This window comes from Hippocampus zosterae, chromosome 18 (genome assembly GCF_025434085.1).
Source record: "Hippocampus zosterae strain Florida chromosome 18, ASM2543408v3, whole genome shotgun sequence".
NCBI classification, from domain to species: domain Eukaryota; kingdom Metazoa; phylum Chordata; class Actinopteri; order Syngnathiformes; family Syngnathidae; genus Hippocampus; species Hippocampus zosterae.
In genome coordinates this window covers 1,947,185-1,973,469 of record NC_067468.1, presented here as the reverse complement: position 1 = coordinate 1,973,469, position 26,285 = coordinate 1,947,185, and the positions used below count along the sequence as shown (strand labels likewise).

Here is a 26,285-nt window from a genome sequence, read left to right as displayed (position 1 = left end):
GTGAAGGAAACGATTTCAAACCACAGGATAAGTGAAAGTTGAATGACGAATGAAAGCCAAAATTTTTGGAAAGAGCAGTGAATCGTGTTGAGAATTGGAGGTGGGTGCAAAAGCTTACAGCACCTGGTACAGTGCACTCCGCTTAATAGAACACCATTGGGCCGAAGCGCTTCTGTTCTACTAAGCGGGGTTTCTATTAGCCGGAGACACTTTATTAGGTACACCTTCAGACACGTCGACGACCAAGTTATGCACGCTGAAAAACCCCTGCTGACGAGTTAGAAGAGATATTTCGACTGTGGACGTCCATATCTTTAATCAAACAACAAAACAACAACTTTAATCAACTTCAGTCAAACATCTCAAATCACGAGAAAAATTTCGTTACTTTTGTCTGGAAACAGGAGTCCGTAATATTGCGGTTGACTTCCCTCTCAATGCGCTGGATAAGAGGGAAGTCCTGGAAACCGCGGACGTACCTTCTGTGAATCCGGCAATGCATCGTATCGTCTGAGTATGTCCTTCTTATCCGCAGGTGATAGCCCTCGTCTCTTGAATGAAGTTGAAGCCATTGTGACGTGCGTGTGTCTATGTGTGGAGTGACGCGTGCTACCTGTTCCTGTATACGGCTAGAACTACCGCGTTTTCTCGCGATAGTGGTACAGTATCGCGATAGCTACACTTCGAAAAGCACTAGTTTACAATGTTCATTGCTTACGGCCTGTTCTATTAAGCGCAGATCTGTTCTACTAAGCGGAGTATCTTTATAGGAAATTGCATTAGGCAAATCGGTTCCAGAGCCTTTTGCTCTATTAAGCGGATTACTCTATTAACCGGTGTTCTATTAAGCGGAGTGCACTGTATTCCCAGGCGGTCTCCCATCCAAGTACTAACCAGGCCCGACCCTGCTTAGCTTCCGAGATCGGACGAGATCGGGCGTTCTCAGGGTAGTATGGCCGTAAGCGAGGGAAAAAATGAAAATTGTCCTCTTTATAGCAGACAGGGCACTTCCGGGTCGGGGGTGGAGTAGTGGGGTGATTTTTTTTTCATTTAATAAACCTCCTCCGGAGTGCACAAAGGAGGGGCCCGCTCCCGTGGTGGTTTGAGCGCGCAGCCTGTCAGGCTCGCATACGGTCCTCTGCGAGCACGCAGAGGCTGTACTTGATGTCTGTTGCAAAAGTTGGCTTTTCCAGTGGAGGTGCAAAAGCATCCAGCAGGCGGAAATCCCAAGCTGCTTCATGTCCAAGTGCTATCATTACCGATCCACGTGCAGACGGCTCCCTCTGTTGGACATTAATTTTATTCCAAAGAGACGTTGATCTGTCAAATCAACGTGAAGGAAACGATTTCAAACCACAGGATAAGTGAAAGTTGAATGACTAATGAAAGCCAAAATTTTTGGAAAGAGCAGTGAATCGTGTTGAGAATTGGAGGTGGGTGCAAAAGCTTACAGCACCTGGTATTCCCAGGCGGTCTCCCATCCAAGTACTAACCAGGCCCGACAATGCTTAGCTTCCGAGATCAGACGAGATCGGGCGTTCTCAGGGTAGTATGGCAGTAAGCGAGGGAAAAATTGAAAATTGTCCCCTTTATAGCAGACAGGGCACTTGCGGGTCGGGGATGGAGTAGTGGGGTGATTTTTTTTTCATTTAATATACCTCCTCCGGAGTGCACAAAGGAGGGGCCCGCTCCCGTGGTGGTTTGAGCGCGCAGCCTGTCAGGCTCGCATACGGTTCTGCGAGCTCGCAGATGCGGTATTTGATGTTTGTTGCAAAAGTGGGCTTTTCCAGTGGAGGTGCAAAGGCATCCAGCCGGCGGAAATCCCAAGCTGTTTCATGTCCAAGTGCTATCATGACCGATCCCCGTGCAGACGGCTCCCTCTGTTGGACATTAATTTTATTACAAAGAGACGTTGATCTGTCAAATCAACGTGAAGGAAACGATTTCAAACCACAGGATAAGTGAAAGTTGAATGACGAATGAATGCCAAAATTTTTGGAAAGAGCAGTGAATCGTGTTGTGAATTGGAGGTGGGTGCAAAAGCTTGCAGCACCTGGTATTCCCAGGCGGTCTCCCATCCAAGTACTAACCAGGCCCGACCCTGCTTAGCTTCCGAGATCGGGCGTTCTCAGGGTAGTATGGCCGTAAGCGAGGGAAAACGTGAAAATCGTCCCCTTTATAGCAGACAGGGCAGTTCTGGGTCGGGGGTGGAGTCGTGGGGTGATTTTTTTTTTTCATTTAATGACCTCCTCCCGAGAGCACGAAGGAGGGGCCCGCTCCCGTGGTAGTTGGAGTGCGCAGCCTGTCAGGCTCGCATACGGTCCTCTGCGAGCACGCAGATGCGGTATTTGATGTTTGTTGCAAAAGTGGGCTTTTCCAGGGGAGGTGCAAAGGCATCCAGCAGGCGGAAATCCCAAGCTGTTTCATGTCCAAGTGCTATCATGACCGATCCCCGTGCAGACGGCTCCCTCTGTTGGACATTAATTTTATTCCAAAGAGACGTTGATCTGTCAAATCAACGTGAAGGAAACGATTTCAAACCACAGGATAAGTGAAAGTTGAATGACGAATGAATGCCAAAATTTTTGGAAAGAGCAGTGAATCGTGTTGTGAATTGGAGGTGGGTGCAAAAGCTTGCAGCACCTGGTATTCCCAGGCGGTCTCCCATCCAAGTACTAACCAGGCCCGACCCTGCTTAGCTTCCGAGATCGGACGAGATCGGGCGTTCTCAGGGTAGTATGGCCGTAAGCGAGGGAAAACTTGAAAATTGTCCCCTTTATAGCAGACAGGGCACTTGCGGGTCGGGGATGGAGTAGTGGGGTGATTTTTTTTTTTTTCATTTAATGACCTCCTCCCGAGAGCACGAAGGAGGGGCCCCTCCCGTGGTGGTTTGAGCGCGCAGCCTGTCAGGCTCGCATACGGTCCTCTGCGAGCACGCAGATGCGGTATTTGATGTTTGTTGCAAAAGTGGGCTTTTCCAGTGGAGGTGCAAAGGCATCCAGCAGGCGGAAATCCCAAGCTGTTTCATGTCCAAGTGATATCATGACCGATCCCCGTGCAGACGGCTCCCTCTGTTGGACATTAATTTTATTCCAAAGAGACGTTGATCTGTCAAATCAACGTGTAGGAAACGATTTCAAACCACAGGATAAGTGAAAGTTGAATGACGAATGAAAGCCAAAATTTTTGGAAAGAGCAGTGAATCGTGTTGAGAATTGGAGGTGGGTGCAAAAGCTTACAGCACCTGGTACAGTGCACTCCGCTTAATAGAACACCATTGGGCCGAAGCGCTTCTGTTCTACTAAGCGGGGTTTCTATTAGCCGGAGACACTTTATTAGGTACACCTTCAGACACGTCGACGACCAAGTTATGCACGCTGAAAAACCCCTGCTGACGAGTTAGAAGAGATATTTCGACTGTGGACGTCCATATCTTTAATCAAACAACAAAACAACAACTTTAATCAACTTCAGTCAAACATCTCAAATCACGAGAAAAATTTCGTTACTTTTGTCTGGAAACAGGAGTCCGTAATATTGCGGTTGACTTCCCTCTCAATGCGCTGGATAAGAGGGAAGTCCTGGAAACCGCGGACGTACCTTCTGTGAATCCGGCAATGCATCGTATCGTCTGAGTATGTCCTTCTTATCCGCAGGTGATAGCCCTCGTCTCTTGAATGAAGTTGAAGCCATTGTGACGTGCGTGTGTCTATGTGTGGAGTGACGCGTGCTACCTGTTCCTGTATACGGCTAGAACTACCGCGTTTTCTCGCGATAGTGGTACAGTATCGCGATAGCTACACTTCGAAAAGCACTAGTTTACAATGTTCATTGCTTACGGCCTGTTCTATTAAGCGCAGATCTGTTCTACTAAGCGGAGTATCTTTATAGGAAATTGCATTAGGCAAATCGGTTCCAGAGCCTTTTGCTCTATTAAGCGGATTACTCTATTAACCGGTGTTCTATTAAGCGGAGTGCACTGTATTCCCAGGCGGTCTCCCATCCAAGTACTAACCAGGCCCGACCCTGCTTAGCTTCCGAGATCGGACGAGATCGGGCGTTCTCAGGGTAGTATGGCCGTAAGCGAGGGAAAAAATGAAAATTGTCCTCTTTATAGCAGACAGGGCACTTCCGGGTCGGGGGTGGAGTAGTGGGGTGATTTTTTTTTCATTTAATAAACCTCCTCCGGAGTGCACAAAGGAGGGGCCCGCTCCCGTGGTGGTTTGAGCGCGCAGCCTGTCAGGCTCGCATACGGTCCTCTGCGAGCACGCAGAGGCTGTACTTGATGTCTGTTGCAAAAGTTGGCTTTTCCAGTGGAGGTGCAAAAGCATCCAGCAGGCGGAAATCCCAAGCTGCTTCATGTCCAAGTGCTATCATTACCGATCCACGTGCAGACGGCTCCCTCTGTTGGACATTAATTTTATTCCAAAGAGACGTTGATCTGTCAAATCAACGTGAAGGAAACGATTTCAAACCACAGGATAAGTGAAAGTTGAATGACTAATGAAAGCCAAAATTTTTGGAAAGAGCAGTGAATCGTGTTGAGAATTGGAGGTGGGTGCAAAAGCTTACAGCACCTGGTATTCCCAGGCGGTCTCCCATCCAAGTACTAACCAGGCCCGACAATGCTTAGCTTCCGAGATCAGACGAGATCGGGCGTTCTCAGGGTAGTATGGCAGTAAGCGAGGGAAAAATTGAAAATTGTCCCCTTTATAGCAGACAGGGCACTTGCGGGTCGGGGATGGAGTAGTGGGGTGATTTTTTTTTCATTTAATATACCTCCTCCGGAGTGCACAAAGGAGGGGCCCGCTCCCGTGGTGGTTTGAGCGCGCAGCCTGTCAGGCTCGCATACGGTTCTGCGAGCTCGCAGATGCGGTATTTGATGTTTGTTGCAAAAGTGGGCTTTTCCAGTGGAGGTGCAAAGGCATCCAGCCGGCGGAAATCCCAAGCTGTTTCATGTCCAAGTGCTATCATGACCGATCCCCGTGCAGACGGCTCCCTCTGTTGGACATTAATTTTATTACAAAGAGACGTTGATCTGTCAAATCAACGTGAAGGAAACGATTTCAAACCACAGGATACTGTAAGTGAAAGTTGAATGACGAATGAATGCCAAAATTTTTGGAAAGAGCAGTGAATCGTGTTGTGAATTGGAGGTGGGTGCAAAAGCTTACAGCACCTGGTATTCCCAGGCGGTCTCCCATCCAAGTACTAACCAGGCCCGACCCTGCTTAGCTTCCGAGATCGGGCGTTCTCAGGGTAGTATGGCCGTAAGCAAGGGAAAACGTGAAAATCGTCCCCTTTATAGCAGACAGGGCAGTTCTGGGTCGGGGGTGGAGTCGTGGGGTGATTTTTTTTTTTCATTTAATGACCTCCTCCCGAGAGCACGAAGGAGGGGCCCGCTCCCGTGGTAGTTGGAGTGCGCAGCCTGTCAGGCTCGCATACGGTCCTCTGCGAGCACGCAGATGCGGTATTTGATGTTTGTTGCAAAAGTGGGCTTTTCCAGGGGAGGTGCAAAGGCATCCAGCAGGCGGAAATCCCAAGCTGTTTCATGTCCAAGTGCTATCATGACCGATCCCCGTGCAGACGGCTCCCTCTGTTGGACATTAATTTTATTCCAAAGAGACGTTGATCTGTCAAATCAACGTGAAGGAAACGATTTCAAACCACAGGATAAGTGAAAGTTGAATGACGAATGAATGCCAAAATTTTTGGAAAGAGCAGTGAATCGTGTTGTGAATTGGAGGTGGGTGCAAAAGCTTGCAGCACCTGGTATTCCCAGGCGGTCTCCCATCCAAGTACTAACCAGGCCCGACCCTGCTTAGCTTCCGAGATCGGACGAGATCGGGCGTTCTCAGGGTAGTATGGCCGTAAGCGAGGGAAAACTTGAAAATTGTCCCCTTTATAGCAGACAGGGCACTTGCGGGTCGGGGATGGAGTAGTGGGGTGATTTTTTTTTTTTCATTTAATGACCTCCTCCCGAGAGCACGAAGGAGGGGCCCCTCCCGTGGTGGTTTGAGCGCGCAGCCTGTCAGGCTCGCATACGGTCCTCTGCGAGCACGCAGATGCGGTATTTGATGTTTGTTGCAAAAGTGGGCTTTTCCAGTGGAGGTGCAAAGGCATCCAGCAGGCGGAAATCCCAAGCTGTTTCATGTCCAAGTGATATCATGACCGATCCCCGTGCAGACGGCTCCCTCTGTTGGACATTAATTTTATTCCAAAGAGACGTTGATCTGTCAAATCAACGTGTAGGAAACGATTTCAAACCACAGGATAAGTGAAAGTTGAATGACGAATGAAAGCCAAAATTTTTGGAAAGAGCAGTGAATCGTGTTGAGAATTGGAGGTGGGTGCAAAAGCTTACAGCACCTGGTACAGTGCACTCCGCTTAATAGAACACCATTGGGCCGAAGCGCTTCTGTTCTACTAAGCGGGGTTTCTATTAGCCGGAGACACTTTATTAGGTACACCTTCAGACACGTCGACGACCAAGTTATGCACGCTGAAAAACCCCTGCTGACGAGTTAGAAGAGATATTTCGACTGTGGACGTCCATATCTTTAATCAAACAACAAAACAACAACTTTAATCAACTTCAGTCAAACATCTCAAATCACGAGAAAAATTTCGTTACTTTTGTCTGGAAACAGGAGTCCGTAATATTGCGGTTGACTTCCCTCTCAATGCGCTGGATAAGAGGGAAGTCCTGGAAACCGCGGACGTACCTTCTGTGAATCCGGCAATGCATCGTATCGTCTGAGTATGTCCTTCTTATCCGCAGGTGATAGCCCTCGTCTCTTGAATGAAGTTGAAGCCATTGTGACGTGCGTGTGTCTATGTGTGGAGTGACGCGTGCTACCTGTTCCTGTATACGGCTAGAACTACCGCGTTTTCTCGCGATAGTGGTACAGTATCGCGATAGCTACACTTCGAAAAGCACTAGTTTACAATGTTCATTGCTTACGGCCTGTTCTATTAAGCGCAGATCTGTTCTACTAAGCGGAGTATCTTTATAGGAAATTGCATTAGGCAAATCGGTTCCAGAGCCTTTTGCTCTATTAAGCGGATTACTCTATTAACCGGTGTTCTATTAAGCGGAGTGCACTGTATTCCCAGGCGGTCTCCCATCCAAGTACTAACCAGGCCCGACCCTGCTTCGCTTCCGAGATCGGACGAGATCGGGCGTTCTCAGGGTAGTATGGCCGTAAGCGAGGGAAAAAATGAAAATTGTCCTCTTTATAGCAGACAGGGCACTTCCGGGTCGGGGGTGGAGTAGTGGGGTGATTTTTTTTTCATTTAATAAACCTCCTCCGGAGTGCACAAAGGAGGGGCCCGCTCCCGTGGTGGTTTGAGCGCGCAGCCTGTCAGGCTCGCATACGGTCCTCTGCGAGCACGCAGAGGCTGTACTTGATGTCTGTTGCAAAAGTTGGCTTTTCCAGTGGAGGTGCAAAAGCATCCAGCAGGCGGAAATCCCAAGCTGCTTCATGTCCAAGTGCTATCATTACCGATCCACGTGCAGACGGCTCCCTCTGTTGGACATTAATTTTATTCCAAAGAGACGTTGATCTGTCAAATCAACGTGAAGGAAACGATTTCAAACCACAGGATAAGTGAAAGTTGAATGACTAATGAAAGCCAAAATTTTTGGAAAGAGCAGTGAATCGTGTTGAGAATTGGAGGTGGGTGCAAAAGCTTACAGCACCTGGTATTCCCAGGCGGTCTCCCATCCAAGTACTAACCAGGCCCGACAATGCTTAGCTTCCGAGATCAGACGAGATCGGGCGTTCTCAGGGTAGTATGGCAGTAAGCGAGGGAAAAATTGAAAATTGTCCCCTTTATAGCAGACAGGGCACTTGCGGGTCGGGGATGGAGTAGTGGGGTGATTTTTTTTTCATTTAATATACCTCCTCCGGAGTGCACAAAGGAGGGGCCCGCTCCCGTGGTGGTTTGAGCGCGCAGCCTGTCAGGCTCGCATACGGTTCTGCGAGCTCGCAGATGCGGTATTTGATGTTTGTTGCAAAAGTGGGCTTTTCCAGTGGAGGTGCAAAGGCATCCAGCCGGCGGAAATCCCAAGCTGTTTCATGTCCAAGTGCTATCATGACCGATCCCCGTGCAGACGGCTCCCTCTGTTGGACATTAATTTTATTACAAAGAGACGTTGATCTGTCAAATCAACGTGAAGGAAACGATTTCAAACCACAGGATAAGTGAAAGTTGAATGACGAATGAATGCCAAAATTTTTGGAAAGAGCAGTGAATCGTGTTGTGAATTGGAGGTGGGTGCAAAAGCTTACAGCACCTGGTATTCCCAGGCGGTCTCCCATCCAAGTACTAACCAGGCCCGACCCTGCTTAGCTTCCGAGATCGGGCGTTCTCAGGGTAGTATGGCCGTAAGCGAGGGAAAACGTGAAAATTGTCCCCTTTATAGCAGACAGGGCAGTTCTGGGTCGGGGGTGGAGTCGTGGGGTGATTTTTTTTTTCATTTAATGACCTCCTCCCGAGAGCACGAAGGAGGGGCCCGCTCCCGTGGTAGTTGGAGTGCGCAGCCTGTCAGGCTCGCATACGGTCCTCTGCGAGCACGCAGATGCGGTATTTGATGTTTGTTGCAAAAGTGGGCTTTTCCAGGGGAGGTGCAAAGGCATCCAGCAGGCGGAAATCCCAAGCTGTTTCATGTCCAAGTGCTATCATGACCGATCCCCGTGCAGACGGCTCCCTCTGTTGGACATTAATTTTATTCCAAAGAGACGTTGATCTGTCAAATCAACGCGAAGGAAACGATTTCAAACCACAGGATAAGTGAAAGTTGAATGACGAATGAATGCCAAAATTTTTGGAAAGAGCAGTGAATCGTGTTGTGAATTGGAGGTGGGTGCAAAAGCTTACAGCACCTGGTATTCCCAGGCGGTCTCCCATCCAAGTACTAACCAGGCCCGACCCTGCTTAGCTTCCGAGATCGGACGAGATCGGGCGTTCTCAGGGTAGTATGGCCGTAAGCGAGGGAAAACTTGAAAATTGTCCCCTTTATAGCAGACAGGGCACTTGCGGGTCGGGGATGGAGTAGTGGGGTGATTTTTTTTTTTTCATTTAATGACCTCCTCCCGAGAGCACGAAGGAGGGGCCCCTCCCGTGGTGGTTTGAGCGCGCAGCCTGTCAGGCTCGCATACGGTCCTCTGCGAGCACGCAGATGCGGTATTTGATGTTTGTTGCAAAAGTGGGCTTTTCCAGTGGAGGTGCAAAGGCATCCAGCAGGCGGAAATCCCAAGCTGTTTCATGTCCAAGTGATATCATGACCGATCCCCGTGCAGACGGCTCCCTCTGTTGGACATTAATTTTATTCCAAAGAGACGTTGATCTGTCAAATCAACGTGAAGGAAACGATTTCAAACCACAGGATAAGTGAAAGTTGAATGACGAATGAATGCCAAAATTTTTGGAAAGAGCAGTGAATCGTGTTGTGAATTGGAGGTGGGTGCAAAAGCTTACAGCACCTGGTATTCCCAGGCGGTCTCCCATCCAAGTACTAACCAGGCCCGACCCTGCTTAGCTTCCGAGATCGGACGAGATCGGGCGTTCTCAGGGTAGTATGGCCGTAAGCGAGGGAAAACTTGAAAATTGTCCCCTTTATAGCAGACAGGGCACTTGCGGGTCGGGGATGGAGTAGTGGGGTGATTTTTTTTTTTTCATTTAATGACCTCCTCCCGAGAGCACGAAGGAGGGGCCCCTCCCGTGGTGGTTTGAGCGCGCAGCCTGTCAGGCTCGCATACGGTCCTCTGCGAGCACGCAGATGCGGTATTTGATGTTTGTTGCAAAAGTGGGCTTTTCCAGTGGAGGTGCAAAGGCATCCAGCAGGCGGAAATCCCAAGCTGTTTCATGTCCAAGTGCTATCATGACCGATCCCCGTGCAGACGGCTCCCTCTGTTGGACATTAATTTTATTCCAAAGAGACGTTGATCTGTCAAATCAACGTGAAGGAAACGATTTCAAACCACAGGATAAGTGAAAGTTGAATGACGAATGAATGCCAAAATTTTTGGAAAGAGCAGTGAATCGTGTTGTGAATTGGAGGTGGGTGCAAAAGCTTACAGCACCTGGTATTCCCAGGCGGTCTCCCATCCAAGTACTAACCAGGCCCGACCCTGCTTAGCTTCCGAGATCGGACGAGATCGGGCGTTCTCAGGGTAGTATGGCCGTAAGCGAGGGAAACTGCGAAAATTGTCCTCTTTATAGCAGACAGGGTCGTTCTGGGTCGGGGGTGGAGTAGTGGGGTGATTTTTTTTTTTCATTTAATAAACCTCCTCCGGAGTGCACAAAGGAGGGGCCCGCTCCCGTGGTGGTTTGAGCGCGCAGCCTGTCAGGCTCGCATACGGTCCTCTGCGAGCTCGCAGATGCGGTATTTGATGTTTGTTGCAAAAGTGGGCTTTTCCAGTGGAGGTGCAAAGGCATCCAGCAGGCGGAAATCCCAAGCTGTTTCATGTCCAAGTGATATCATGACCGATCCCCGTGCAGACGGCTCCCTCTGTTGGACATTAATTTTATTCCAAAGAGACGTTGATCTGTCAAATCAACGTGAAGGAAACGATTTCAAACCACAGGATAAGTGAAAGTTGAATGACGAATGAATGCCAAAATTTTTGGAAAGAGCAGTGAATCGTGTTGAGAATTGGAGGTGGGTGCAAAAGCTTACAGCACCTGGTATTCCCAGGCGGTCTCCCATCCAAGTACTAAGCAGGCCCGACCCTGCTTAGCTTCCGAGATCGGACGAGATCGGGCGTTCTCAGGGTAGTATGGCCGTAAGAGAGGGAAAACGTGAAAATTGTCCCCTTTATAGCAGACAGGGCACTTGCGGGTCGGGGATGGAGTAGTGGGGTGATTTTTTTTCATTTAATGACCTCCTCCCGAGAGCACGAAGGAGGGGCCCGCTCCCGTGGTGGTTTGAGCGCGCAGCCTGTCAGGCTCGCATACGGTCCTCTGCGAGCACGCAGATGCGGTATTTGATGTTTGTTGCAAAAGTGGGCTTTTCCAGTGGAGGTGCAAAGGCATCCAGCAGGCGGAAATCCCAAGCTGTTTCATGTCCAAGTGCTATCATGACCGATCCCCGTGCAGACGGCTCCCTCTGTTGGACATTAATTTTATTCCAAAGAGACGTTGATCTGTCAAATCAACGTGAAGGAAACGATTTCAAACCACAGGATAAGTGAAAGTTGAATGACGAATGAATGCCAAAATTTTTGGAAAGAGCAGTGAATCGTGTTGTGAATTGGAGGTGGGTGCAAAAGCTTACAGCACCTGGTATTCCCAGGCGGTCTCCCATCCAAGTACTAACCAGGCCCGACCCTGCTTAGCTTCCGAGATCGGACGAGATCGGGCGTTCTCAGGGTAGTATGGCCGTAAGCGAGGGAAACTGCGAAAATTGTCCTCTTTATAGCAGACAGGGTAGTTCTGGGTCGGGGGTGGAGTAGTGGGGTGATTTTTTTTTTTCATTTAATAAACCTCCTCCGGAGTGCACAAAGGAGGGGCCCGCTCCCGTGGTGGTTTGAGCGCGCAGCCTGTCAGGCTCGCATACGGTCCTCTGCGAGCTCGCAGATGCGGTATTTGATGTTTGTTGCAAAAGTGGGCTTTTCCAGTGGAGGTGCAAAGGCATCCAGCAGGCGGAAATCCCAAGCTGCTTCATGTCCAAGTGCTATCATGACCGATCCCCGTGCAGACGGCTCCCTCTCCATCCATCCATCCATCATCTACCGCTTATCCGGGGCCGGGTCGCGGGGGCAACAGCTTTAGCAGGGAAGCCCAGACTTCCCTCTCCCTAGCTACTTCTTCCAGCTCTCCCCGGGGGATCCCGAGTCGTTCCCAGGCAAGCTGGGTGACATAGTCTCTCCAGCGTGTCCTGGGTCTTCCTCGGGGTCTCCTCCCGGTGGGACATGACCGGAACACCTCACCGGGGAGGCGCTCAGGAGGCATCCGAATCAGATGCCCAAGCCACCTCATCTGGCTCCTCTCGATGTGGAGGAGAAGCGGCTCGACTCTGAGCCTCTCCCGGATGACTGAGCTCCTCACCTTATCTCTAAGGGAGAGCCCGGACACCCTGCGGAGAAAACTCATTTCAGCCGCTTGTATCCGGGATCTCGTTCTTTCGGTCACGACCCATAGCTCGTGACCATAGGTGAGGGTTGGGACGTAGATCGACCGGTAAATTGAGAGCTTCGCCCTTTGGCTCAGCTCCTTCTTCACCACGACAGACCGATACAACGTCCGCATCACAGCAGACGCTGCACCGATCCGCCTGTCGATATCCCGCTCCCTCCTACCCCCACTCGTGAACAAGACCCCAAGATACTTGAACTCCTCCACTTGGGGTAAGATCTCCTCCCCGACCCGGAGGGGGCACTCCACCCTTTTCCGACTGAGGACCATGGTTTCAGATTTGGAGGTGCTGATTTTCATCCCAACCGCTTCACACTCGGCTGCGAAACGCTCCAGTGAGAGTTGGAGAGCCCCGTTTGAAGGAGCCAACACGCGATGTTGCAGAGGCGTGTCAACCAGGACAGCCCCACAACATCCAGAGCCTTGAGGAACTCCGGGCGGATCTCATCCACCCCCGGGGCCTTGCCACCGAGGAGCTTTTTAACCACATCGGTGACTTCAACCACAGAGATAGGAGAGCCCACCTCAGAGTCCCCAGGCTCTGCTTCCTCAAAGGAAGGCGTGTTGGTGGAGTTGAGGAGGTCTTCGAAGTACTCTGCCCACCGGTTCACAACGTCCCGAGTCGAAGTCAGCAGCGCCCCATCCCCACTGTACACAGTGTTAGTGGTGCACTGCTTCCCCCTCCTGAGACGTCGGATGGTGGACCAGAATTTCCTCGAAGCCGTCCGGAAGTCGGCTTCCATGGCCTCACCGAACTCTTCCCACGCTCGGGTTTTTGCCTCGGCGACCACCGAAGCCGCGGTCCGCTTGGCCAGTCGATACCCGTCAGCTGCCTCTGGGGTCCCACAGGCCATAAAGGCTCGATAGGACTCCTTCTTCAGCTTGACGGCATCCCTTACTGCTGGTGTCCACCAGCGAGTACGAGGATTGCCGCCACGACAGGCACCAACCACCTTACGGCCACAACTCAGATTGGCCGCCTCAACAATAGAGGCACGGAACATGGTCCACTCGGACTCAATGTCCCCCGTCTCCCCCGGAACATGGGAAAAGCTCTGTCGGAGGTGGGAGTTGAAACTCCTTCTGACAGGGGATTCCGCCAGACGCTCCCAACAAACCCTCACTATACGTTTGGGTCTGCCAGGACGGACCGGCATCTTCCCCCACCATCGGAGCCTACTCACCACCAGGTGGTGATCAGTTGACAGCTCCGCCCCTCTCTTCACCCGAGTGTCCAGAACATGCGGCCGCAAATCCGATGATACAACTACAAAGTCGATCATCGAACTGCGGCCTAGGGTGTCCTGGTGCCACGTGCACAAATGGACACCCTTATGTTTGAACAAGGTGTTCGTTATGGACAATCCGTGGCGAGCACAGAAGTCCAATAACAAAACACCACTCTGGTTTTGATCGGGGGGGCCGTTCCTCCCAATCACGCCCCTCCAGGTATCACTGTCATTGCCCACGTGAGCATTGAAGTCCCCCAGCAGAACAATGGAGTCCCCAGCAGGAGTACTCTCCAGCACACCCTCCAAGGACTCCAAAAAGGGTGGGTATGCTGAGCTGCTGTTTGGTGCATATGCACAAACAACAGTCAGGACCCGTCCACCCACCCGAAGGCGGAGGGAGGCAACCCTCTCGTCTACCGGTGTGAACCCCAATGTACAGGCACTGAGCCGGGGGGCAATGAGTATGCCCACACCTGCTCTGCGCCTCTCACCGTGAGCAACTCCAGAGTGGAAGAGAGTCCAACCCCTCTCGAGAGAACTGGTACCAGAACCCAGGCTGTGTGTGGAGGCAAGTCCGACTATATCCAGTCGGAAATCCTCTGCCTCACACACCAGCTCGGGCTCCTTCCCTGCCAGAGAGGTGACATTCCATGTCCCAAGAGCTAGCTTCTGCAGCCGAGGATCGGACCGCCAGGGTCCCCGCCTTTGGCTGCCGCCCAGCTCGCATTGCACCCGACCCCTTTGGCCCCTCTCATGGGTGGTGAGCCCATGGGAAGGGGGACCCACGTTGCCTCTTCGGGCTGTGCCCGGCCGGGCCCCATGGGTGTAAGCCCGGCCACCAGGCGCCTGCCAACGAGCCCCACCTCCAGGCCTGGCTCCAGAGGGGGGCCCCGGTGACCCGCGTCTGGGCAAGGGAAACCTAGATCCATTTATTTTTGTCGTCATTGGGGTCTTTTGAGCCGTGCTTTGTCTGGCCCCTCACCTAGAACCTGTTTGCCATGGGTGACCCTGCCAGGGGCATAAAGCCCCAGACAACTTAGCTTCTAGGATCATTGGGACACACAAACCCCTCCACCACGGTAAGGTGATGACTCACGGAGGGGGGCTCCCTCTGTTGGACATTAATTTTATTCCAAAGAGACGTTGATCTGTCAAATCAACGTGAAGGAAACGATTTCAAACCACAGGATAAGACAAAGTTGAATGACGAATGAATGCCAAAATTTTTGGAAAGAGCAGTGAATCGTGTTGTGAATTGGAGGTGGGTGCAAAAGCTTACAGCATCTGGTATTCCCAGGCGGTCCCCCATCCAAGTACTAACCAGGCCCGACCCTGCTTAGCTTCCGAGATCGGACGAGATCGGGCGTTCTCAGGGTAGTATGGCCGTAAGCGAGGGAAACGTGAAAATTGTCCCCTATATAGCAGACAGGGCACTTGCGGGTCGGGGATGGAGTAGTGGGGTGATTTTTTTTTTCATTTAATGACCTCCTCCCGAGAGCACGAAGGAGGGGCCCGCTCCCGTGGTGGTTGGAGCGCGCAGCCTGTCAGGCTCGCATACGGTCCTCTGCGAGCACGCAGATGCGGTATTTGATGTTTGTTGCAAAAGTGGGCTTTTCCAGTGGAGGTGCAAAGGCATCCAGCAGGCGGAAATCCCAAGCTGCTTCATGTCCAAGTGCTATCATGACCGATCCCCGTGCAGACGGCTCCCTCTGTTGGACATTAATTTTATTCCAAAGAGACGTTGATCTGTCAAATCAACGTGAAGGAAACGATTTCAAACCACAGGATAAGTGAAAGTTGAATGACGAATGAATGCCCAAATTTTTGGAAAGAGCAGTGAATCGTGTTGTGAATTGGAGGTGGGTGCAAAAGCTTACAGCACCTGGTATTCCCAGGCGGTCTCCCATCCAAGTACTAACCAGGCCCGACCCTGCTTAGCTTCCGAGATCGGACGAGATCGAGCGTTCTCAGGGTAGTATGGCCGTAAGCGAGGGAAAACGCGAAAATTGTCCTCTTTGTAGCAGACAGGGCACTTCCAGGTCGGGGGTGGAGTAGTGGGGTGATTTTTTTTCATTTAATGACCTCCTCCCGAGAGCACGAAGGAGGGGCCCGCTCCCGTGGTGGTTTGAGCGCGCAGCCTGTCAGGCTCGCATACGGTCCTCTGCAAGCACGCAGATGCGGTATTTGATGTTTGTTGCAAAAGTGGGCTTTTCCAGTGGAGGTGCAAAGGCATCCAGCAGGCGGAAATCCCAAGCTGTTTCATGTCCAAGTGATATCATGACCGATCCCCGTGCAGACGGCTCCCTCTGTTGGACATTAATTTTATTCCAAAGAGACGTTGATCTGTCAAATCAACGTGAAGGAAATGATTTCAAACCACAGGATAAGTGAAAGTTGAATGAAGAATGAAAGCCAAAATTTTTGGAAAGAGCAGTGAATCGTGTTGAGAATTGGAGGTGGGTGCAAAAGCTTACAGCACCTGGTACAGTGCACTCCGCTTAATAGAACACCATTGGGCCGAAGCGCTTCTGTTCTACAAAGCGGGGTTTCTATTAGCCGGAGACACTTTATTAGGTACACCTTCAGACACGTCGACGACCAAGTTATGCACGCTGAAAAACCCCTGCTGACGAGTTAGAAGAGATATTTCGACTGTGGACGTCCATATCTTTAATCAAACAACAAAACAACAACTTTAATCAACTTCAGTCAAACATCTCAAATCACGAGAAAAATTTCGTTACTTTTGTCTGGAAACAGGAGTCCGTAATTTTGCGGTTGACTTCCCTCTCAATGCGCTGGATAAGAGGGAAGTCCTGGAAACCGCAGGCGTACCTTCTGTGAATCCGGCAATGCATCGTATCGTCTGAGTATGTCCTTCTTATCCGCAGGTGATAGCCCTCGTCTCTTGAATGAAGTTGAAGCCATTGTGACGTGCGTGTGTCTATGTGTGGAGTGACGCGTGCTACCTGTTACTGTATACGGCTAGAACTACCGCGTTTTCTCGCGATAGTGGTACAGTATCGCGATAGCTACACTTCGAAAAGCACTAGTTTACAATGTTCATTGCTTACGGCCTGTTCTATTAAGCGGAGATCTGTTCTACTAAGCGGAGTATCTTTATAGGAAATTGCATTAGGCAAATCGGTTCCAGAGCCTTTTGCTCTATTAAGCGGATTACTCTATTAACCGGTGTTCTATTAAGCGGAGTGCACTGTATTCCCAGGCGGTCTCCCATCCAAGTACTAACCAGGCCCAAACCTGCTTAGCTTCCAAGATCGGACGAGATCGGGCGTTCTCAGGGTAGTATGGCCGTAAGCGAGGGAAAAAATGAAAATTGTCCTCTTTATAGCAGACAGGGCACTTCCGGGTCGGGGGTGGAGTAGTGGGGTGATTTTTTTTTCATTTAATAAACCTCCTCCGGAGTGCACAAAGGAGGGGCCCGCTCCCGTGGTGGTTTGAGCGCGCAGCCTGTCAGGCTCGCATACGGTCCTCTGCGAGCACGCAGAGGCTGTACTTGATGTCTGTTGCAAAAGTTGGCTTTTCCAGTGGTGGTGCAAAAGCATCCAGCAGGCGGAAATCCCAAGCTGCTTCATGTCCAAGTGCTATCATTACCGATCCACGTGCAGACGGCTCCCTCTGTTGGACATTAATTTTATTCCAAAGAGACGTTGATCTGTCAAATCAACGTGAAGGAAACGATTTCAAACCACAGGATAAGTGAAAGTTGAATGACTAATGAAAGCCAAAATTTTTGGAAAGAGCAGTGAATCGTGTTGAGAATTGGAGGTGGGTGCAAAAGCTTACAGCACCTGGTATTCCCAGGCGGTCTCCCATCCAAGTACTAACCAGGCCCGACCCTGGTTAGCTTCCAAGATCGGACGAGATCGGGCGTTCTCAGGGTAGTATGGCCGTAAGCGAGGGAAAACGTGAAAATTGTCCCCTTTATAGCAGACAGGGCACTTGCGGGTCGGGGATGGGGTAGTGGGGTGATTTTTTTTTCATTTAATGACCTCCTCCCGAGAGCACGAAGGAGGGGCCCGCTCCCTTGGTGGTTGGAGCGCGCAGCCTGTCAGGCTCGCATACGGTCCTCTGCGAGCACGCAGATGCGGTATTTGATGTTTGTTGCAAAAGTGGGCTTTTCCAGTGGAGGTGCAAAGGCATCCAGCAGGCGGAAATCCCAAGCTGTTTCATGTCCAAGTGCTATCATGACCGATCCCCGTGCAGACGGCTCCCTCTGTTGGACATTAATTTTATTCCAAAGAGACGTTGATCTGTCAAATCAACGTGAAGGAAACGATTTCAAACCACAGGATAAGTGAAAGTTGAATGACGAATGAATGCCAAAATTTTTGGAAAGAGCAGTGAATCGTGTTGTGAATTGGAGGTGGGTGCAAAAGCTTACAGCACCTGGTATTCCCAGGCGGTCTCCCATCCAAGTACTAACCAGGCCCGACCCTGCTTAGCTTCCGAGATCGGGCGTTCTCAGGGTAGTATGGCCGTAAGCGAGGGAAAACGTGAAAATTGTCCCCTTTATAGCAGACAAGGCACTTGCGGGTCGGGGATGGAGTATTGGGGTGATTTTTTTTTCATTTAATGACCTCCTCCCGAGAGCACGAAGGAGGGGCCCGCTCCCGTGGTGGTTGGAGCGCGCAGCCTGTCAGGCTCGCATACGGTCCTCTGCGAGCACGCAGATGCGGTATTTGATGTTTGTTGCAAAAGTGGGCTTTTCCAGTGGAGGTGCAAAGGCATCCAGCAGGCGGAAATCCCAAGCTGCTTCATGTCCAAGTGCTATCATGACCGATCCCCGTGCAGACGGCTCCCTCTGTTGGACATTAATTTTATTACAAAGAGACGTTGATCTGTCAAATCAACGTGAAGGAAACGATTTCAAACCACAGGATAAGTGAAAGTTGAATGACGAATGAATGCCAAAATTTTTGGAAAGAGCAGTGAATCGTGTTGAGAATTGGAGGTGGGTGCAAAAGCTTACAGCACCTGGTATTCCCAGGCGGTCTCCCATCCAAGTCCTAACCAGGCCCGACCCTGCTTAGCTTCCGAGATCGGACGAAATCGGGCGTTCTCAGGGTAGTATGGCCGTAAGCGAGGGAAAACGTGAAAATTGTCCCCTTTATAGCAGACAGGGCACTTGCGGGTCGGGGATGGAGTAGTGGGGTGATTTTTTTTCATTTAATGACCTCCTCCCGAGAGCACGAAGGAGGGGCCCGCTCCCGTGGTCGTTTGAGCGCGCAGCCTGTCAGGCTCGCATACGGTCCTCTGCGAGCACGCAGATGCAGTATTTGATGTTTGTTGCAAATTGGGCTTTTCCAGTGGAGGTGCAAAGGCATCCAGCAGGCGGAAATCCCAAGCTGTTTCATGTCCAAGTGATATCATGACCGATCCCCGTGCAGACGGCTCCCTCTGTTGGACATTAATTTTATTCCAAAGAGACGTTGATCTGTCAAATCAACGTGAAGTAAACGATTTCAAACCACAGGATAAGTGAAAGTTGAATGACGAATGAATGCCAAAATTTTTGGAAAGAGCAGTGAATCGTGTTGTGAATTGGAGGTGGGTGCAAAAGCTTACAGCACCTGGTATTCCCAGGCGGTCTCCCATCCAAGTACTAACCAGGCCCGACCCTGCTTAGGTTCCGAGAACGGACGAGATCGGGCGTTCTCAGGGTAGTATGGCCGTAAGCGAGGGAAACTGCGAAAATTGTCCTCTTTATAGCAGACAGGGCAGTTCTGGGTCGGGGGTGGAGTAGTGGGGTGATTTTTTTTTTCATTTAATGACCTCCTCCCGAGAGCACGAAGGAGGGGCCCGCTCCCGTGGTGGTTTGAGCGCGCAGCCTGTCAGGCTCGCATACGGTCCTCTGCGAGCACGCAGATGCGGTATTTGATGTTTGTTGCAAAAGTGGGCTTTTCCAGTGGAGGTGCAAAGGCATCCAGCAGGCGGAAATCCCAAGCTGTTTCATGTCCAAGTGCTATCATGACCGATCCCCGTGCAGACGGCTCCCTCTGTTGGACATTAATTTTATTCCAAAGAGACGTTGATCTGTCAAATCAACGTGAAGGAAACGATTTCAAACCACAGGATAAGTGAAAGTTGAATGACGAATGAATGCCAAAATTTTTGGAAAGAGCAGTGAATCGTGTTGTTAATTGGAGGTGGGTGCAAAAGCTTCCAGCACCTGGTATTCCCAGGCGGTCTCCCATCCAAGTACTAACCAGGCCCGACCCTGCTTAGCTTCCGAGATCGGGCGTTCTCAGGGTAGGATGGCTGTAAGCGAGGGAAAACGTGAAAATTGTCCCCTTTATAGCAGTCAAGGCACTTGCGGGTCGGGGATGGAGTAGTGGGGTGATTTTTTTTTCATTTAATGACCTCCTCCCGAGAGCACGAAGGAGGGGCCCGCTCCCGTGGTGGTTGGAGCGCGCAGCCTGTCAGGCTCGCATACGGTCCTCTGCGAGCACGCAGATGCGGTATTTGATGTTTGTTGCAAAAGTGGGCTTTTCCAGTGGAGGTGCAAAGGCATCCAGCAGGCGGAAATCCCAAGCTGCTTCATGTCCAAGTGCTATCATGACCGATCCCCGTGCAGACGGCTCCCTCTGTTGGACATTAATTTTATTCCAAAGAGACGTTGATCTGTCAAATCAACGTGAAGGAAACGATTTCAAACCACAGGATAAGTGAAAGTTGAATGACGAATGAATGCCAAAATTTTTGGAAAGAGCAGTGAATCGTGTTGAGAATTGGAGGTGGGTGCAAAAGCTTACAGCACCTGGTATTCCCAGGCGGTCTCCCATCCAAGTACTAACCAGGCCCGACCCTGCTTAGCTTCCGAGATCGGACGAGATCGGGCGTTCTCAGGGTAGTATGGCCGTAAGCGAGGGAAAACGTGAAAATTGTCCCCTTTATAGCAGACAGGGCACTTGCGGGTCGGGGATGGAGTAGTGGGGTGATTTTTTTTCATTTAATGACCTCCTCCCGAGAGCACGAAGGAGGGGCCCGCTCCCGTGGTGGTTTGAGCGCGCAGCCTGTCAGGCTGGCATACGGTCCTCTGCGAGCACGCAGATGCGGTATTTGATGTTTGTTGCAAAAGTGGGCTTTTCCAGTGGAGGTGCAAAGGCATCCAGCAGGCGGAAATCCCAAGCTGTTTCATGTCCAAGTGCTATCATGACCGATCCCCGTGCAGACGGCTCCCTCTGTTGGACATTAATTTTATTCCAAAGAGACGTTGATCTGTCAAATCAACGTGAAGGAAACGATTTCAAACCACAGGATAAGTGAAAGTTGAATGACGAATGAATGCCAAAATTTTTGGAAAGAGCAGTGAATCGTGTTGTGAATTGGAGGTGGGTGCAAAAGCTTACAGCACCTGGTATTCCCAGGCGGTCTCCCATCCAAGTACTAACAAGGCCCGACCCTGCTTAGCTTCCGAGATCGGACGAGATCGGGCGTTCTCAGGGTAGTATGGCCGTAAGCGAGGGAAAAAATGAAAATTGTCCTCTTTATAGCAGACAGGGCACTTCCGGGTCGGGGGTGGAGTAGTGGGGTGATTTTTTTTTCATTTAATAAACCTCCTCCGGAGTGCACAAAGGAGGGGCGCGCTCCCGTGGTGGTTTGAGCGCGCAGCCTGTCAGGCTCGCATACGGTCCTCTGCGAGCACGCAGAGGCTGTACTTGATGTCTGTTGCAAAAGTTGGCTTTTCCAGTGGAGGTGCAAAAGAATCCAGCAGGCGGAAATCCCAAGCTGCTTCATGTCCAAGTGCTATCATTACCGATCCACGTGCAGACGGCTCCCTCTGTTGGACATTAATTTTATTCCAAAGAGACGTTGATCTGTCAAATCAACGTGAAGGAAACGATTTCAAACCACAGGAGAAGTGAAAGTTGAATGACTAATGAAAGCCAACATTTTTGGAAAGAGCAGTGAATCGTGTTGAGAATTGGAGGTGGGTGCAAAAGCTTACAGCACCTGGTATTCACAGGCGGTCTCCCATCCAAGTACTAACCAGGCCCGACCCAGCTTAGCTTCCGAGATCGGACGAGTTCGGGCGTTCTCAGGGTAGTATGGCCGTAAGCGAGGGAAAACGTGAAAATTGTCCCCTTTATAGCAGACAAGGCACTTGCGGGTCGGGGATGGAGTAGTGGGGTGATTTTTTTTTTTCATTTAATGACCTCCTCCCGAGAGCACGAAGGAGGGGCCCGCTCCCGTGGTGGTTTGAGCGCGCAGCCTGTCAGGCTCGCATACGGTCCTCTGCGAGCACGCAGATGCGGTACTTGATGTCTGTTGCAAAAGTTGGCTTTTCCAGTGGAGGTGCAAAGGCATCCAGCAGGCGGAAATCCCAAGCTGTTTCATGTCCAAGTGCTATCATGACCGATCCCCGTGCAGACGGCTCCCTCTGTTGGACATTAATTTTATTTCAAAGAGACGTTGATCTGTCAAATCAACGTGAAGGAAACGATTTCAAACCACAGGATAAGTGAAAGTTGAATGACGAATGAGTGCCCAAATTTTTGGAAAGAGCAGTGAATCGTGTTGTGAATTGGAGGTGGATGCAAAAGCTTACAGCACCTGGTATTCCCAGGCGGTCTCCCATCCAAGTACTAACCAGGCCGGACCCTGCTTAGCTTCCGAGATCGGGCGTTCTCAGGGTAGTATGGCCGTAAGCAAGGGAGAAAATTGTCCCCTTTATAGCAGACAGGGCACTTCCGGGTCGGGGGTGGAGGAGAGGGGTGATTTTTTTTTCATTTAACAAACCTCCTCCGGAGTGCACAAAGGAGGGGCCCGCTCCCGTGATGGTTTGAGCGCGCAGCCTGTCAGGCTCGCATACGGTCCTCTGCGAGCACGCAGATGCGGTACTTGATGTCTGTTGCAAAAGTGGGCTTTTCCAGTGGAGGTGCAAAGGCATCCAGCAGGCGGAAATCCCAAGCTGCTTCAAGTCCAAGTGCTATCATGACCGATCCCCGTGCAGACGGCTCCCTCCAGCCGCTATTATTTCCGCGGGCTGCGTTCCAACACTATTCACGCCGGCCAAGAGGCCTCTTCCCCGGCCACACTCGGACGCCGGGCCGGCCCGCACCCCGCCATTGAGACTGTACGGGGATTTTTTTTTTTTTAACTCGGCCGCCGGGCCGGGGCGGGCTTCGCCCCCGGTACCTCCAGCCGCTACTATTTCCGCGGGCCGCGTTCCAACACTATTCACCCCGGCCAAGAGGCCTCTTCCCCGGCCACAGTCGGCCGCCGGGCCGGCCCGCACCCCGCCATTGAGACTGCACGGGGATTATTATTTTTTTTAACTCGGCCGCCGGGCCGGGGCGGGCTTTGCCCCCGGTACCTCCAGCCGCTACTATTTCCGCGGGCCGCGTTCCAAAACTATTAACCCCGGCCAAGAGGCCTCTCTCCGGCCACACCCGGCCGCCGGGCCGGCCCGCACCCCGCCATTGAGACTGCACGGGGATTATTATTTTATTTATCTCGGCCGCCGGGCCGGGTGGGGCTTCGCCCCCGGTACCTCCAGCCGCTACGATTTCCGCGGGCCGCGTTCCAACACTATTCACCCCGGCCAAGAGGCCTCTTCCCCGGCCACAGTCGGCCGCCGGGCCGGCCCGCATCCCGCCATTGAGACTGAACGGGGATTATTTTTTTTTTTAACTCGGCCGCCGGGCCGGGGCGGGCTTCGCACCCGGTACCTCCAGCCGCTACTATTTCCGCGGGCCGCGTTCCAACACTATTCACCCCGGCCAAGAGGCCTCTTCCCCGGCCACACTCGGACGCCGGGCCGGCCCGCAACCCGCCATTGAGACTGTACGGGGATTTTTCTTTTTTTTTTAACTCGGCCGCCGGGCCGGGGCGGGCTTCGCCCCCGGTACCTCCAGCCGCTACTATTTCCGCGGGCCGCGTTCCAACACTATTCACCCCGGCCAAGAGGCCTCTTCCCCGGCCACAGTCGGCCGCCGGGCCGGCCCGCACCCCGCCATTGAGACTGCACGGGGATTATTATTTTTTTTAACTCGGCCGCCGGGCCGGGGCGGGCTTCGCCCCCGGTACCTCCAGCCGCTACTATTTCCGCGGGCCGCGTTCCAAAACTATTAACCCCGGCCAAGAGGCCTCTCTCCGGCCACACCCGGCCGCCGGGCCAGCCCGCACCCCGCCATTGAGACTGCACGGGGATTATTATTTTATTTATCTCGGCCGCCGGGCCGGGTGGGGCTTCGCCCCCGGTACCTCCAGCCGCTACGATTTCCGCGGGCCGCGTTCCAACACTATTCACCCCGGCCAAGAGGCCTCTTCCCCGGCCACAGTCGGCCGCCGGGCCGGCCCGCATCCCGCCATTGAGACTGAACGGGGATTATTATTTTTTTTAACTCGGCCGCCGGGCCGGGGCGGGCTTCGCCCCCGGTACCTCCAGCCGCTACTATTTCCGCGGGCCGCGTTCCAACACTATTCACCCCGGCCAAGAGGCCTCTTCCCCGGCCACAGTCGGCCGCCGGGTCGGCCCGCATCCCGCCATTGAGACTGAACGGGGATTATTATTTTTTTTAACTCGGCCGCCGGGCCGGGGCGGGCTTCGCCCCCGGTACCTCCAGCCGCTACGATTTCCGCGGGCCGCGTTCCAACACTATTCACCCCGGCCAAGAGGCCTTTTCCCCGGCCACAGACGGCCGCCGGGCCGGCCCGCACCCCGCCATTGAGACTGCACGGGGATTATTATTATTTTTAACTCGGCCGCTGGGCCGGGGCGGGCTTCGCCCCCGGTACCTCCAGCCGCTACTATTTCCGCGGGCCGCGTTCCAAAACTATTAACCCCGGCCAAGAGGCCTCTTCTCCCGGCCACACTCGGCCGCCGGGCCGGCACGCACCCCGCCATTGAGACTGAACTGGGATTATTATTTTTTTTAACTCGGCCGCCGGGCCGGGGCGGGCTTCGAACCCGGTACCTCCAGCCGCTACTCTTTCCGCGGGCCGCGTTCCAACACTATTCACGCCGGCCAAGAGCCTCTTCCCCGGCCACACTCGGACGCCGGGCCGGCCCGCACCACGCCAATGAGACTGCACGGGGATTATTATTTTTTTTAACTCGGCCGCCGGGCCGGGGCGGGCTTCGCCCCCGGTAACTCCAGCCGCTACTATTTCCGCGGGCCGCGTTCCAACACTATTCACCCCGGCCAGGAGGCCTCTTCCCCGGCCACAGACGGCCGCCGGGCCGGCCCGCACCCCGCCATTGAGACTGCACGGGGATTATTATTTTTTTTATCTCGGCCGCCGAGCCGGGGCGGGCTTCGCCCCCGGTACCTCCAGCCGCTACTCTTTCCGCGGGCCGCGTTCCAACACTATTCACGCCGGCCAAGAGGCCTCTTCCCCGGCCACACTCGGACGCCGGGCCGGCCCGCACCCCGCCAATGAGACTGCAAGGGGATTATTATTTTTTTTAACTCGGCCGCCGGGCCGGGGCGGGTTTCGCCCCCGGTAACTCCAGCCGCTACTATTTCCGCGGGCCGCGTTCCAACACTATTCACCCCGGCCAAGAGGCCTATTCCCCGGCCCGCACCCCGCCATTGAGACTGTTTGGTATATGGTGTTTGCTGCTTCGCTGGTCTTCAAAAACACTCGGTGATCGGTGGCTGTTTCCCGACGAATGAGCACTTCAGGGACCACGGCTGATTGGGAAAAGATTTTATTCTACCGATGTCAGAGTGGAATCGATTCTGGCTCCTGTGAGTCTCAGATATTATCAGGCCGCCCCGAAGAAACACATTCGTGAGATTATATAGAGACAATATGATAATGAGAGGCGGGGAGGTACGCCTCTCATGCAAATCCAGAAACAAAGAAAGTAACATGTCATCTGACCCGGTGTGGCCGGAGGAGACCAAAGGTTATGAGAGCCAGTTCTTCAAAAACATGTCCCGTGGAGGGGGCCCCCCGACTTGGTGGGGCCAGGAAACCAAAGGTTATGAGGTCCAACTGCAAAAGCATATCCCGTGGAGGGGGCCCCAGACTTGGTGGGGCCAGGAAACCAAACGTTATGAGGTCCAACTGCAAAAGCATATCCCGTGGAGGGGGCCAGGAAACCCCTCGGGGGCTGCTAATCAACCAAGTGAAATAGGGTCCAGACTTCACACTACATTCTTTGGTTTAAGTACACGCAGAAGCTGAATTCTCCCTGACCCGCAAATATAGAATAGAATCGTGTCACTGACGCCAGGTGGACATTCTAAGGCCACCTACAGGAATAGAGAGGGAATTCCAAATTACACTTCAACTGCACGGGAATTATTATTTTTTTATCTCTCAACCTGTCCAAGAGGCCTGCTGCCCGCCGCAATCGCCGCCGGGCCGGCCCGCACCCTGCCATTGAGACTGAACGGGGATTATTTATTTTTTTAACTTGGCCGCCGGCCCGGGGCGGGCATCGCCCCCGGTACCTCCAGCCGCTACTATTTCCGCGGGCCCTGTTCCAACACTATTCACCCCGGCCAAGAGGCCTATTCCCCGGCCCGCACCCCGCCATTGAGACTGCATGGGAATTATTATTTTTTTATCTCTCAACCTGTCCAAGAGGCCTGCTGCCCGCCGCAATCGCCGCCGGGCCGGCCCCCACCCTGCCATTGAGACTGAACGGGGATTATTTATTTTTTTAACTTGGCCGCCGGCCCGGGGCGGGCATCGCCCCCGGTACCTCCAGCCGCTACTATTTCCGCGGCCGTGTTCCAACACTATTCACCCCGGCCAAGAGGCCTATTCCCCGGCCCGCACCCCGCCATTGAGACTGCATGGGAATTATTATTTTTTTATCTCTCAACCTGTCCAAGAGGCCTGCTGCCCGCCGCAATCGCCGCCGGGCCGGCCCGCACCCTGCCATTGAGACTGAACGGTTATTATTTATTTTTTTAACTTGGCCGCCGG

General features: G+C 52.5%; 18 non-coding genes and 10 pseudogenes across 18 annotated transcripts; all 28 read right to left on the bottom strand.

The window, feature by feature from the left end:
- Window positions 1-847: 847 nt before the first annotated feature.
- Window positions 848-964, bottom strand: LOC127591740 (uncharacterized; annotated as a pseudogene).
- Window positions 965-1,444: 480 nt separating this feature from the next.
- Window positions 1,445-1,563, bottom strand: LOC127591704 (5S ribosomal RNA). The gene has a single exon (XR_007959944.1). It is a non-coding gene; the product is annotated as a 5S ribosomal RNA (ribosomal RNA).
- A 478-nt stretch (window positions 1,564-2,041) lies between these two features.
- Window positions 2,042-2,150, bottom strand: LOC127591724 (uncharacterized; annotated as a pseudogene).
- Window positions 2,151-2,631: 481 nt separating this feature from the next.
- Window positions 2,632-2,750, bottom strand: LOC127591783 (5S ribosomal RNA). The gene has a single exon (XR_007959982.1). It is a non-coding gene; the product is annotated as a 5S ribosomal RNA (ribosomal RNA).
- Window positions 2,751-3,968: 1,218 nt separating this feature from the next.
- Window positions 3,969-4,085, bottom strand: LOC127591739 (uncharacterized; annotated as a pseudogene).
- A 480-nt stretch (window positions 4,086-4,565) lies between these two features.
- Window positions 4,566-4,684, bottom strand: LOC127591703 (5S ribosomal RNA). The gene has a single exon (XR_007959943.1). It is a non-coding gene; the product is annotated as a 5S ribosomal RNA (ribosomal RNA).
- A 483-nt stretch (window positions 4,685-5,167) lies between these two features.
- Window positions 5,168-5,276, bottom strand: LOC127591717 (uncharacterized; annotated as a pseudogene).
- Window positions 5,277-5,757: 481 nt separating this feature from the next.
- On the bottom strand, window positions 5,758-5,876 carry LOC127591782 (5S ribosomal RNA). Its single transcript, XR_007959981.1, has one exon. It is a non-coding gene; the product is annotated as a 5S ribosomal RNA (ribosomal RNA).
- Window positions 5,877-7,093: 1,217 nt separating this feature from the next.
- Window positions 7,094-7,210, bottom strand: LOC127591746 (uncharacterized; annotated as a pseudogene).
- Window positions 7,211-7,690: 480 nt separating this feature from the next.
- Window positions 7,691-7,809, bottom strand: LOC127591702 (5S ribosomal RNA). The gene has a single exon (XR_007959942.1). It is a non-coding gene; the product is annotated as a 5S ribosomal RNA (ribosomal RNA).
- A 478-nt stretch (window positions 7,810-8,287) lies between these two features.
- LOC127591716 (uncharacterized) lies at window positions 8,288-8,396 on the bottom strand (annotated as a pseudogene).
- A 480-nt stretch (window positions 8,397-8,876) lies between these two features.
- LOC127591766 (5S ribosomal RNA) lies at window positions 8,877-8,995 on the bottom strand. Its single transcript, XR_007959965.1, has one exon. It is a non-coding gene; the product is annotated as a 5S ribosomal RNA (ribosomal RNA).
- A 481-nt stretch (window positions 8,996-9,476) lies between these two features.
- LOC127591764 (5S ribosomal RNA) lies at window positions 9,477-9,595 on the bottom strand. The gene has a single exon (XR_007959963.1). It is a non-coding gene; the product is annotated as a 5S ribosomal RNA (ribosomal RNA).
- Window positions 9,596-10,076: 481 nt separating this feature from the next.
- LOC127591763 (5S ribosomal RNA) lies at window positions 10,077-10,195 on the bottom strand. The gene has a single exon (XR_007959962.1). It is a non-coding gene; the product is annotated as a 5S ribosomal RNA (ribosomal RNA).
- Window positions 10,196-10,677: 482 nt separating this feature from the next.
- On the bottom strand, window positions 10,678-10,796 carry LOC127591791 (5S ribosomal RNA). The gene has a single exon (XR_007959990.1). It is a non-coding gene; the product is annotated as a 5S ribosomal RNA (ribosomal RNA).
- A 478-nt stretch (window positions 10,797-11,274) lies between these two features.
- Window positions 11,275-11,393, bottom strand: LOC127591762 (5S ribosomal RNA). The gene has a single exon (XR_007959961.1). It is a non-coding gene; the product is annotated as a 5S ribosomal RNA (ribosomal RNA).
- A 3,252-nt stretch (window positions 11,394-14,645) lies between these two features.
- Window positions 14,646-14,764, bottom strand: LOC127591789 (5S ribosomal RNA). The gene has a single exon (XR_007959988.1). It is a non-coding gene; the product is annotated as a 5S ribosomal RNA (ribosomal RNA).
- A 479-nt stretch (window positions 14,765-15,243) lies between these two features.
- On the bottom strand, window positions 15,244-15,362 carry LOC127591770 (5S ribosomal RNA). Its single transcript, XR_007959969.1, has one exon. It is a non-coding gene; the product is annotated as a 5S ribosomal RNA (ribosomal RNA).
- Window positions 15,363-16,576: 1,214 nt separating this feature from the next.
- Window positions 16,577-16,693, bottom strand: LOC127591750 (uncharacterized; annotated as a pseudogene).
- A 480-nt stretch (window positions 16,694-17,173) lies between these two features.
- On the bottom strand, window positions 17,174-17,292 carry LOC127591792 (5S ribosomal RNA). The gene has a single exon (XR_007959991.1). It is a non-coding gene; the product is annotated as a 5S ribosomal RNA (ribosomal RNA).
- A 479-nt stretch (window positions 17,293-17,771) lies between these two features.
- LOC127591715 (uncharacterized) lies at window positions 17,772-17,880 on the bottom strand (annotated as a pseudogene).
- A 479-nt stretch (window positions 17,881-18,359) lies between these two features.
- LOC127591802 (5S ribosomal RNA) lies at window positions 18,360-18,478 on the bottom strand. The gene has a single exon (XR_007960000.1). It is a non-coding gene; the product is annotated as a 5S ribosomal RNA (ribosomal RNA).
- Window positions 18,479-18,955: 477 nt separating this feature from the next.
- Window positions 18,956-19,074, bottom strand: LOC127591801 (5S ribosomal RNA). Its single transcript, XR_007959999.1, has one exon. It is a non-coding gene; the product is annotated as a 5S ribosomal RNA (ribosomal RNA).
- A 480-nt stretch (window positions 19,075-19,554) lies between these two features.
- On the bottom strand, window positions 19,555-19,663 carry LOC127591731 (uncharacterized; annotated as a pseudogene).
- Window positions 19,664-20,142: 479 nt separating this feature from the next.
- On the bottom strand, window positions 20,143-20,261 carry LOC127591761 (5S ribosomal RNA). Its single transcript, XR_007959960.1, has one exon. It is a non-coding gene; the product is annotated as a 5S ribosomal RNA (ribosomal RNA).
- A 478-nt stretch (window positions 20,262-20,739) lies between these two features.
- Window positions 20,740-20,858, bottom strand: LOC127591788 (5S ribosomal RNA). Its single transcript, XR_007959987.1, has one exon. It is a non-coding gene; the product is annotated as a 5S ribosomal RNA (ribosomal RNA).
- Window positions 20,859-21,338: 480 nt separating this feature from the next.
- On the bottom strand, window positions 21,339-21,457 carry LOC127591799 (5S ribosomal RNA). The gene has a single exon (XR_007959998.1). It is a non-coding gene; the product is annotated as a 5S ribosomal RNA (ribosomal RNA).
- A 481-nt stretch (window positions 21,458-21,938) lies between these two features.
- LOC127591721 (uncharacterized) lies at window positions 21,939-22,047 on the bottom strand (annotated as a pseudogene).
- Between the last annotated feature and the right edge of the window lie 4,238 nt (window positions 22,048-26,285).